Here is a 12878-nt window from a genome sequence, read left to right as displayed (position 1 = left end):
TCATGTTAAAACACAATTCTCTTCATGGATCTCAAATAGTCAGTCATGAGAGATACATATCAGCACATACTCTTTCAACAAGAATTTCACACCACCATCCCATCTGTCTTCTTGCTGAAACTCCAATCTCTGACCCTACTGGATAGATTGCACCACAAAAGGGGACATGCATTCACCTGATCTCTTCTCCATTGTCTCTGATCACATCTTTTTTGTTTCCATATGGACCAAACTTACACACAACAACTGAGAGCGAGCCCAGACTGGGGCAGGGCTGGCAGAGATACTTGCCCTTCATTGAGTATGAGAGGCTGGTGCAGAGCTCGCCAGTGAGGAACAAGATTGCTTGTGCAGCAATACAGAGCTTGGCCTCCCACAACAAGCTAATATCTCAGCTCTATCACTGCATTAATCCTACAACTCACACTGAGTGTTATGTGCTCATCCAAGGGGTATCACTGCAAATGGTCCTCAGAGTATCATCCTCAGCCCAATCATCCTGACCTTCCTTACATCATAAGATCAATGGGGGGCTGGAGGATCCTGCCGTACCTCACAAAGCAATGCTAAACTCTCTGCTCAGACCCTCCAAATGTCTTCACAGATGAGAGTAAGTCTACAGACCCAGGATGCTGATGGGTTGATGCAAGTGGTGTGGTCTACCTTGGGTCACCCCTGGACTCTGCAGCCAAAAGGAGGGCAGCCAACTTCCCAAGAAGTTGAATATTTGTCCACACCACAAAACCAAGATCCTCAAGTGGTACTTGGATGAAGTGTAAGAATAGGCCAAATGAATATAGTGTATTTTTGATATGTACTAGTAATGTATAGATGTTAACTGTTAATTTACATCTTTTGTATCATTACAAGGTAATTTCAGACAAAAATCAAGAATATTAATTTACAGTTCAACTTGTTATCTGAGTAATACCTGTAAGTATGATTAGTGTGAGTTATGAAGGTGATTATGGGTTACATAACATAATTTGTGATTACAGGGATGCAATAAGTAATTTGTATTTACGTAGCATCATATATATCAAAAGGATGTCCCAAAATACAACTAATGAATTATACTTCAGCCATGTAGTCACTATTGTATTGTAGGCAAAAGTGGCAATATATTTATACACGGGCAAAAGTCCCCCAAAAAGCACTTGAGATAAATGGCCAATTAAACTATTTTAGGTGGTGTTGGTGAAGAGATGTATCTCGATCAGGATAATCCCCTGCTCTTCATCCATTAGGGCAATGGAATAATTTACATCCCACTGAAGACAGCCTCAATTTAATACCTGCATTAGGATTAGGATTACTGATAAAATAGTTTCCCTCAGTCCCGAACTATAATAATACTTCCAATAATACCTCAGTACTGCATTAAATGACCAATGAATGTACTTAAATCCTGGATTGGGGCTTGAACACACAACATTCTAACTCAGAGGCAAGAGTCTAACACAGTTACGTTTGACAGTCAACAGCTGGATCAAGAAGGAGCCACAAATAATTCTGTTTCTCATCACCCCAGACTCTGCTGCATTCTGCTCATCTCCTTGATCTTCCAATTCACAGGTTTCACTTTCCATCTCTTCCTCCTCCACTATGTCACTCTGCGGGCCTTTATGCAAAGCAGTAAAACGACAGGCAATTAGACTGACATGGTGCAAGGGAAGTTCTGCAAAAACTCATTAACTTCTCCAAACCACTTTCAGCATAAATACAGCATGTTCACTTCAAATGCATAATTTACATTTATAATGTGCTGTTCGTGATCTCAGTACCTACAGCCAATTAAGTACTTTTCGTGAATAATTGCGGTTGTAATTTGGAAATTCCAATGCTTGTGAATGAAACATCACAAGCTGTGCACCTATCTTAGGTCATGGAATCAGCCCTCTGGTCTTGAAATGTCATACGTTTAAGGAACATGTATGTAATGGTAGGCATTATGCCCAACCTACAGTCCAGAATGTCAATATATAATTCTTCACAGAATGCCCAATCTCATTGAGTAGGATGCTGGTGAGTAAGTGCTATTCAATAGCACTATTGATTACTCCTTCCAGCATTTGACTGATTATGGGATGTGGCTGATAGAGCAGTAATTGATAATTGAACTATCCTGCTTTTGATGGATAGAAAGTGCCAGAGCAATCTTCCATTATGTTGGTTGAATACCAGTGTCATAGATGTACCAGCACAACTTGGATATACGAACGACCAAGTCTTCAGCACTGACAGGATCCAGTTGCCTTCATTTTGTCCTGTCTACTGGATCATTTATTAAAACATATTTAGTGAATGATGTTGTTACTACTGGCATCAATGATGATAAAGACTTTAGGAGGAGACCAGATAGGAGGGCCACCTTGAAAGAACAACTGGCCTTTTTGATGTCTTCTCTTATCTCAATTACCACTTCTTTCACTATTGCTTTGGCTGTATCTTCTTTGTTGGTAAAGTGGGGTCAATATTACTCAAGAGAATGCAATAATATCATTCCATAGAATCATATAGGTTAGGAGGAGGTCATTTGGCCCATCATGACCATGTCTCTTTGGGAGAGATATCTAATTAGTCACACTCTGCCCTGCTCTTTCCCCTACTGTTAAGGGGATATTCCTTCTTGTTTCCCACTAGTTCATGGAGACAAAGCTACCAGACTGGACACTTGGCATGAACTTCTCCTGCCGCCAGTTAAATCCCAGCAATGGTGGGATGATGTCCTTAGGTGGTCATTAATTGGCCACTCAAGGGCCTTGATAGGCGGGTGAGTTGCCGGTGAATCTCCTCACTGCTGGTTAAATTATAGTAGGATAAGCGTGGTTGAGGTGGAGGCGGATAGCCCTCCCATCTGCAAACGCACAATCCAAGGAACCATAAAATCCAGCCCAATGGTTTTGGTCTTCTCAATATCTAATCAGAGTTTTTCAGCTCATTCTTAGTTGAGTGTCTGACCAACGGTGGATGGGGTGGAGGGAGGTGGTGATGAGGACAGCCTCAGCCAAGAGGTCACCAGTGTACCTATGGAAACAAACACAGCTCTCTGTTGATCAGTGAGCTTAAAGGGTTATGGTTTAGAAAGCAAGGTAAAGTAAATTACAAGGTTGACGACAATAAGGAGAATTTTTGATGGCAAGATGATAGTTAATCACAAGTCAGCTTACAGTAAACTTTGAGCGAATACTATAGGGAATTAACTTCTAAGATCTGTGTAGCCAAAGACAGGGTTATGATAATTAGGCGGATACTGCAGAAGGAAATTAAGGTAAAAGGCAAATTAAGGTAAATTAAGGTACATGGAGTGTGGTTTGGAAAATAAATAAGAATGGCTAAAAGAAAGAACACAAAGATACTTACTTAAGAACATAAGAACATAAGAAATAGGAGCAGGTAGATGGTCACCCATCTGGACAATGTCACATAAATAAAAAAGTGCTGGAAGGACTACATCTACAATACCAGCTGAGACTATACAAGGGTAGTCTGTAGTTAATAATAACAATAGGGGACTCTTTGCTCATGAAAACACATAGCCATGTGTGCCAAAAAGGCAAAGCACACAGAATGGTGAGCTAACAGCTTGCAGCCAGAGCAGTACATGTTGAAGAATCATTAAAAGGATAGCTGTTAGGTTCAGGCCTGTGGCGGCAGTCCACAAAAATGTTACCACACATATGTAAATAGTATGGGTTCCTTAAAAGACAAATGCATAAAGATTGCTCCAGGATAAAGGTGGTGTCATTGTATACTCCCAGTTTTGAAAATGTGGAAACGTTCATTAATAAATTAAGAATGAAAGTAAGTGGCTGACAACTAGTTGTCAAAACAAAGGTACAGCATAGGTAATGGGTAACATTACCCCAACAAAAATGATTGGGTTAAGAATACGTAATCACATCGGGACAAATAACTTGAGGGAAATAAGAAAAAGAATTGAAAATCATTTAATTTACAAGAAGTGGGGGAGAGTAGGCAGTTAACAAGATCCCAGATGCAATTAATCATAAAGGCAGATTATAATAAACTAATAGCTATGGAAACAGTAGCTCTGAGAGATATAGGTCTGCAGCAGCTCAAGGAAAGGCAAACATTACCGGACATGAAAGAAGGAAAATCTACGATAGGATGCTTTTATACAAATGTTGGATGCACTAAAAGTAAAATGACAGAACTAAAGGTTTTTGTTATGCAGTAAAGAACTCCAACACTGTGAATATCAAAAGTGTAGATAATTCCAGTAAGCGGATAATTTACTATTTAGACATATGGAATGTTCAGCCATATATGGAACAATTGAAAGGTAAATAAAGTTGATCCAGTGAAAAGAAGTAAACTGCAAAAACAACAACTTTGGATTAAAACCTTGAATGTGATAAACAAGTCCAACATTAGGACCCCAATATCAGTGGGGTTCTAGGGAAGGTAAGGGGGAGTCCCATACTGGCTCATCAACAAAACATGGTCAAGCATGTGGAAGCTTAAGGGCAGGGCCTCAGTAGCAGCAGCGTGTACAATCTACAAGATGCATTGCAGAAATTCATAAAAATTCTTAGACAACACCTTCCAAACACATGACCACTTCCATCTAGAAGGACAAGGGCAGCAGATACGTGGGAACACCACCATCTGCAAGTTCCCCTTCAAGCCAAATGCCATCCCAACTTGGAAATATATTGTCGTTCCTTTGCAGCCATTGGGTCAAAATTCTGGAATTCCCTCCCAAACAGCATTGTGGGTCAACCCACAGTACGTAGACTGCAGGGTTTCAAGAAGGCGGCTCACCATCACTTTCTCAAGGCAACTAGGGATGGATAATAAACGCTGACCAGCCAATGATGCCCATATCCCACGAATGAAAGAAAAGAAATAATAGGGTCCCCTCCCACCCAACATTCAGCCAAATGAATAGCCTGGCTGACAGCAGGGAACACTTGCAGCAGGAGAATACAGCCAGGTCTATTGGGAACAGTTCCTCTGGATTGGGAAGGGAACCTCAGATGGTGATGGAGAGGCCGTGAGAGGATTTTCAGTCAGTGGAGTTGAGGGGGGTTGGTTATTGGGTGAGCTGGATGTGGTTTATGATCATAGCTGAGGGAGGCCCAAAGTTTTCTTCAGTGGCCTGGGGGATGGTCAGGAATGGGTGGGGTGGGAGGAGTGGAGGGGAGGGGAAATGGAGAAAGCGTGTTGGGGAGAAATGGTCTATAACTGCTATCTTGGGGAACTTGCAGCTCCCGTGTCATTACAGCCTCTAGGAATCCCAGAGTGTGAAATGTAAATCACCAATAACGTCATCAGTCTTTGGTATGTTAAAACCTGTGTTTTGAGAGAGCCTCTTCAATGACCTGATTCCTGCACTTGATGTAAAGGGATGAGAATTAAGCTCTGCTGTTCTGCTATCTTAACCCTTCCTCGCTCCCTCACTGACTTTCTCTCACGAGTGGCAGCAGGGAGAGGGATGGTAATGAGGCTTATAGGCATCTACTGCAGCGCATTAAGTGAACACAAGATGGAGAAAAGCTTTCTATACGAAAAGAAAAGGGAAGTGATTTTAATCAAAACCCAAGTAATGCATGGCTGTTTTGTAACCCTCTCGGAAACTACAAAAGGCAGTCCCTATCTTGACCTAGTTCTGGTAAATGACCCAGCCAACATACAGGAAATTAAAGCCATAGCATGTCTGAGAACAGTGACCACGAAATGAACAATGTATGGAACCCAATTAAGCTGAAAAACAGAAGCCAGGTTTATAACTTTGAAAAGGCTAAGGTCAAAGAATTAAGGGAAGAATTAAAACAAATGGACCCGAAGAGGATGTTTGTCTACATTTCAGTAGAAGTTATAAGGAAGGCCAATAAAATCTGGCACAGGCAAGATGAAACATATGGCCTTCTTTAGTGTTGTATAAACTTATGAAAGTAACAATGATTGCCATGCAGAACAAGGCATACCAAAGATTAGAATTCAGATTCTACAAACGTGATCCCAAATGGATTAACAAACAAGTTACAGTGAAATGAAGAAAAAAAAGTTCTTCCTGAAGAAATAGGAAAGGAGGAAGGAGTCAATGGGATGAATATCAGCAAAAAACTGATAAGAAGGTGACTCGAGAGACAATGAATGACTTAGAATAAAAGCATAACATGTGAAGAAAGCATAACAGTTTTAAAAAATCCTTTCAGTGTTAGCCATAGAGCTGTCAGAGAAGTATAAAGATTAAATGATTCAAATGGGCTTGAAACCATGGATGAGCACAGTACAATGATAAATCTGAATGATCATATAAGGTCAAAAGTAATCACAAGGGAACATAAACAACAAATCCTCTCCAAAAAAGTTATACTAGAGCAAGATTCTGGACTTTAAACAAAACTGAAAGTCGTAGGCAAGTTGAAAGGACCTAAATCAAATAGCATCTCAGAATTAGATGTTATTTATCTCAGAGCATACCTTGGATTTGTGAGTATGGAAAATCATTGAGTCATTGGACCCAGAGGAGGTACTGCTAAATTGAAAATAGGCTAATGTGGCACTGATAATCAGCAAGAGTAACAAAACTGACACAAGCAATCGCAGATGCATTAATCTTTAATTCAACATAAAATAATGAAATTGTCTGAAGTTAGCTTGCAGATTAGTATGGGTGACAATCCACCTAGTAAAAAAGGCAAAATACGGTGGATGTTGAAAATCTAAACTAGAAACAGAAAATGCTGGAAATACTCAGCAGGTCACACTGCATCCATGGAGAGAGAAACAGGTTTAACATTTCAGATAGCGATATAACAGGTTTACACAAGTACAGAAGCAAGGAAAAGAGGGGTGGATGCACTTTATTGAGCTGATTTACCTCAGGTACAGCCACTGTTCAATATTCACTTTTTAATTATACTTCCATCCTACTTCCTCTCACATAACATTATACATGTTTCTTACAATTGACATTCAAGGTATATATATTTCAAATTTTGCTGGGCCTCTTTTTACACGGAAGTATAATCTTTAAACACAAGGAAATAACGTTCCCTTACTGGGCAGACAAACAGTTCATCAGCACTTTCTACCGGTATTGCACCATGTTTCTGTCGACATTTGAGCTAAAATTAACAAGTAGGGGGAAATGCAGCCTTGTCCATTGAGTGAAAGTTTGAACAATTTAACCAAAAGTTTCCTGCAAGTGAAATGAGAATTGCATTTTGACAAAATTGTTTGGACTCATTCCAGCCTCTTCCATTTAGAAAGGAGAAATCTTGGTTAAAGTGGCTAAGACCATAGCTATACATATACATGATCCAATCATGATGTATTATGCCAAAAACATTGTCAAACATTTTGAAAATGATGTCAGAAGTTACATTGCAACAGATTGGAATATTAACAGGAATACTAGCAACAGCTGCACACTTCCCCAACCTCATGGCTGGATTTGTCTCAGTGGGGGTTCAAGGGCGACAAACACTTAATCCAAGTTAATACAATTATTGTCACTAGAGAGGTAGTGCTTGGTAGACTAACGGGACTGAAGGTAGACAAGTCCCCGGGACCGGATGGAATGCATCCCAGGGTTCTGAAAGAAATGGCAGAAGAAATAGCAGATGCCTTAGTAATTATTTATCAAAATTCGCTGGACTCTGGGGAAGTGCCGGAGGATTGGAAAACAGCTAATGTTACGCAGTTGTTTAAAAAAGGCAGCAGACAAAAGGCAGAGAATTATAGGCAGGTTAACTTAACGTCCGTAGTTGGAAAAATGCTAGAATCCATTATCAAAGAAGAAATAGCAAGACACCTAGAAGAGAATGGTTTGATCAAGCAGACGCAGCACGGATTCGGGAAGGAGAAGTCGTGTTTAATGAATTTATTGGATTTCTATGAGGATGTGACTAGTGCGGTAGTCAGAGAGGAACCAGTGGATGTGGTGTTTGTGGATTTTCAGAAGGCGTTCGATAAGGTGCCTCACAAAAGGTTGCTGCAGTACGTTAGAGTACACAGAGTTGAGGGTAAAGTGTTAGCATGGATAGAGGATTGGTTACTTAACAGGAAGCAGAGAGTTGGAATCAATGGGTGCTTTTCTGGTTGGCAGTTGATGACTAGTGGAGTGCCGCAGGGATCGGTGCTGGGGCCTCAATTGTTTACCATTTACATAGATGATCTGGAGGAGGGGGCTGAATGTAGGGTAACAAAATTTGCTGATGACATGAAGATGAGTGGAAAAGCAAATTGCATGGAGGCCGTGGAAAATCTGCAGAGAGATCTGGATAGGCTGAGTGAGTGGGCAAGGACCTGGCAGATGGAATATAACGTCAGCAAGTGTGAGGTTATCCACTTAGGTAGAAATAATAGTAGGAGGGATTATTATTTAAAAGGCGAAAAGCTGCAACATGCTACTGTGCAGAGGGACCTGGGAGTCCTTGTGCACAAATCGCAAAAACTCAGTCTGCAGGTGCAGCAGGTGATCAAGAAGGCAAGTGGAATGTAGGCCTTTATCGCGAGGGGGATAGAGTATAAAAATAGAGAGGTCTTGCTGCAACTGTACAGGGCACTGGTGAGTTCACAACTGGAGTACTGTGTGCAGTTTTGGTCCCCTTATTTGCGAAAGGACGTATTGGCCTTGGAGGGAGTACAGAGAAGGTTCACCAGACAGATACCGGAGATGAGGGGGTTAGCCTATGAAGAAAAATTGAATAGACTGGGCCTGTACTCGTTAGAGTTTAGAAGGCTGAGGGGGGAATCTTATAGAAACATACAAGATAATGAAGGGGCTAGATAGGGTAGAGATAGAGAGATTCTTCCCGCTTAGAAAGGAAAACAGAACTAGAGGGTACAGTCTCAAAATAAATGGGGCAGGGGGGGAGCAGTTTAGATCAGAGTTGAGGAGGAACTTCTTCACTCAAAGGGTGGTGAGTCTCTGGAATTTTCTACCCATTGAAGTGGTGGAGGCTACCTCATTGAATATATTTAAATCACGAGTAGATAGATTTCTGATAGACAGGGGAATTAAGGAATATGGGGAGAAAGCAGGAAAGTGGAACTGATCCACTTCAGATCAGCCATGATCTTATTGAATGGCGGGGCAGGCTCGAAGGGCTAGATGGTCTACTCCTGCTCCTATTTCTTATGTTCTCAAGTTTCTCCCTTGGAGCTCTTCTGTCCATTTGAGTTTGTCCTCCATTTGTGCTTCCACTGCCATTATGCCTGACCACCCTCCATTACAGAGTGGGCGTTTTCCATCATAGAATCACTACAGTGTTGAAGGAGGCCATTCAGCCCATTGAGCCTGCACTGACAATGATCCCATCCATGTCCTATCCCTGCAACCCCACATATTTACCCTGCTAATCCCCAACACTAACGGACAATTTAGCATGGCCAATCCATCTAACTTGCACATCTTTGCACTGTGTGAGGAAACCAAAGCACCTGGAGGAAACCCATGCAGAGGGGGGGAAATGTACAAACTCCACACAGACAGTGACCCAAGCCCGGAATCAAACCCAGGTCCTTGGTACTGTGAGGCAACAGCGCTAACCACAGTGCCACCCAAAATTCTTTTGTGTTATATGCCCATCCCTAATTGCCCTCCAACTGAGTGCAGCAGACTTCCTTCCTTTAACAGCAATGTTTTAATAACAATCGACCATGGTTTCAACTTCATCATTAGACTTGTAGTTCCAAAATTTTATTGAATTGAATTTTACCATCTGTTTTGTCAGGATTTGAACCTGGGTCCCCAGAACATTACCCTGGGTCCATCAATTAATAGTCCAGCAATAATGCTACTACACCACTGCCTTCCTCTCTTGTTGGTAGAAATTCCACCTAGAAGTCATCCTTCAAGTGTATTTAATCCTGACCTCAGAACAGGAGCCTGGGCTACGGCAGGATGAGAGAGCAGAAGAGGGCCTTGTGTGGGTCCCAGCCAAATGTTTGTAATAGGCCACATACTTTTCACTAGACAATGATGTGATTGCATGTGTATCCTTGCACTGGCCCGATAGGGGCCCTTTACTGAATTACACAGGTGCCTTGGTCTGAATGCTGTCCCTGAAAAGGTAGTTTCCCACTAACTCACTACAAAGAGGGAAAATTGGCCTTCAGTCCTGGGTGGCACCATGGCACAGTGGGTAGCACTGCTGCCTCACACTGCCAGGGACCCGGGTTCGATTTCCATCTTAGATCACTGTCTGTGCAGAATTTGCACGTTCTGCCCGTGGTCTGCATGGGTTTTGTTTGGGTGCTCCGGTTTCCTCGCACAGACTGAAAGACATGTTGGTTAAGTGCATTGGCCAAGCTAAATTAACCCTCAGTGTACCCGAACAGGCACCTGAGTGTGGCAACTAGGGAATTTTCACAGTAACTTCATTGTTAATGTAAGCTTACTTGTGACTAATAAATAAAATAAACTACTCCACATTTAAGCACAATGACATTGTTATTTAGTTGAAAATATATTTCTTAAAATGATCAATCTCGGCAATAATCTCTGAATGCTCTTAGTTTAACAGAAGCTAAACATGAATCAAACCATTGTTTGTAGTTACTGTTTCTTTATCTCGATCTTTGTCCCATATTCTGGTTTTGGACTAAAAGAGAAGGTAAGGAACCCACTCACTGACACAAACTCTGAATCAATTGATGAAGCAAAAATGCCAGATGTCTTCCTTTTGCATTATAGGGATTCTATGACAGAAAACTCCCTCTCAAAAATGCCCCCTCATTGTGGTCAATGATTGCTCTGGTCTAAGATGGGAAACTCACTGTACGGGAAATTTGAAGTAAAAACCCAATTCCTATTCACAGTACATGATAAACCACAGTCTTACATTATCGTATTGCTCCTCTCCAAACAATTAAATTAGATTTGCAATTAATTCCTCATTTGCTGAGTGCAAATGCGTGCCTGTTAATTGTAGTTTAAGTTGTGTGGAAAAAAGCACGATTTTATATATGTGGAGGTCACTATAGGACAAACTATATTATAAAGGAATTCAAACAAGTAGAGGTGAATGCAGTGCTGGCAGGGAGCTTCACCTGGAAATGGAAATCAGAAAACATTACCCAGTCAATGGAAATGAAAATCAGGAGGGATAGCCAGTGGACTGTTGAATCAATATTGGTTATATTACACAGTTATTCAAAGTAAAAAGTGACCCCCAGGTTGTACTTAAATTTCAGATTCGCATAGATCCCATTCAAGGCTCCTCACCAAAAATGCAGATTCGTAACAATAATCCTTCAATGTCTACAGGCCACATTCACCAAATGTCATGCACCCTGAAGGAATAAATAGTGAAGATCTAGGTTGTGGGTGGATCAGCAGTGGGCATCAGGGTGGAGGGATGGTAAAATGTGAGGAATGGTCAAAAGTCTGCTTCTTGCCAGCACGAAAATAATTTGAGACTTCCCACTCCCAACTTTCATAGTGGATCAGTCAGGAACCAGATTTGCATTGATTTAATTATTATGAATACTCATTAGTCTGAGGTCACATACCAACCAACTCAAGAACAGCTTCTTCCCTGCTGCTGTCAGATTTTTGAATGGACCTACCTGGCATTAAGGTGATCTTTCTCTACATTCTAATTATGACTGTAACTCCACATTCTGCGCTTTCTCCTTTCCTTCTCTATGAATGACATGCTTTGTCTGTCTAGCGCACAAAAAAAACAATACTTTTCATTGTATACCAACACATATGTGACAATAAATTTATTCAAAATCATTAAAAAGGCAGAATCAGGCCCTACACCAGATCAAATGGCCACACTGGCAGCTTATTAGATCGACATGATTAACAACTGGATGTAAGTGATGTGCACTTGACGAGTACCAACTCACTCGTGACCATTTGTCTATCTTTCATAGCATTGCACTCATGGCTGCTCTGACTCCCTGCCAAGCACGCACAGGCAAGATCTACAAAAATTCAAGGTAGAGGGATGTTCAGAGCCAAGGCTTATCATGTGAGACCATTGGGAAGCTGGAAGGATGGAAGGGGCTGGAGGGCAACAAGTTGCCTGGGTAGGGTGGCAACTGGGGAAGAGAGCACAGAGACACATGATTGACAGGGTGGTGGTGAGTTGGGATGAGGGGGAGCAGGATATTAACAGGCTCCAGAACGTATATCCAGTCCAAGGCAACAGAGCAATAAGTAGTCAGAAGCACTAGGCATAGTCTGTCCTGTGGATCTGTGCCTCAATTCAGAGGGCTGTGCTGGGCATGCCTGTGGTCCAAGTCCAGAAAGTGAGAGGGCCTATCAGTTCTGTGTTGGTCTTACTGAGCAAGATGCTTCAGGCATGGTCAGTCCCTCACATGCATTGTCCTGGGTGTTATGGTTTCACACTGGGCTGCAGATAACACAGTCACGGTCAGGGAAGGCATCTGCAGCCTATAGATGGCAAATAGATCATGTAAGGGGGGGGGGTTGGTGGGGTCTCTGTGAGGGGGGGGGACAGAGATACCAAAGACATTGCATCAATGATGTAATCAGAGATTAGAGAAGAAGAAAGGGGAGTAATTGGAGTGAGGAAAACCTGCACATGATTCTCCTCCAGCATAATGGGAGGGATTTTGATGTTCAGGGGGTGGGACTCGAAGCTAGTCGGGGAGTAAAATCTCAGCAACATCATTTTTCAAGCTGATTCAATGATGCAGTCAAAAATGAAGCTATGGAACATAGAACACTACAGCACAAACAGGCCCTTCGGCTCACAAGTTGCGCCGATATGAAAAGAATTGCAAGGGGATGGCTATCAGGTCTTGGAAGAGAAGTTGATTACTGCACTTATGGACCCATTGACAGTACCCTACCAAACAGAAGGGAAGACACAACTGAGACATGTTAGTAACAGTCAAATGTCAATGAAGCAAATGTGGCA

Source organism: Carcharhinus amblyrhynchos, chromosome 1 (genome assembly GCF_965287045.1).
Source record: "Carcharhinus amblyrhynchos chromosome 1, sCarAmb.v2.hapA, whole genome shotgun sequence".
NCBI classification, from domain to species: Eukaryota; Metazoa; Chordata; class Chondrichthyes; order Carcharhiniformes; family Carcharhinidae; genus Carcharhinus; species Carcharhinus amblyrhynchos.
This window is presented reverse-complemented; position numbering follows the sequence as displayed.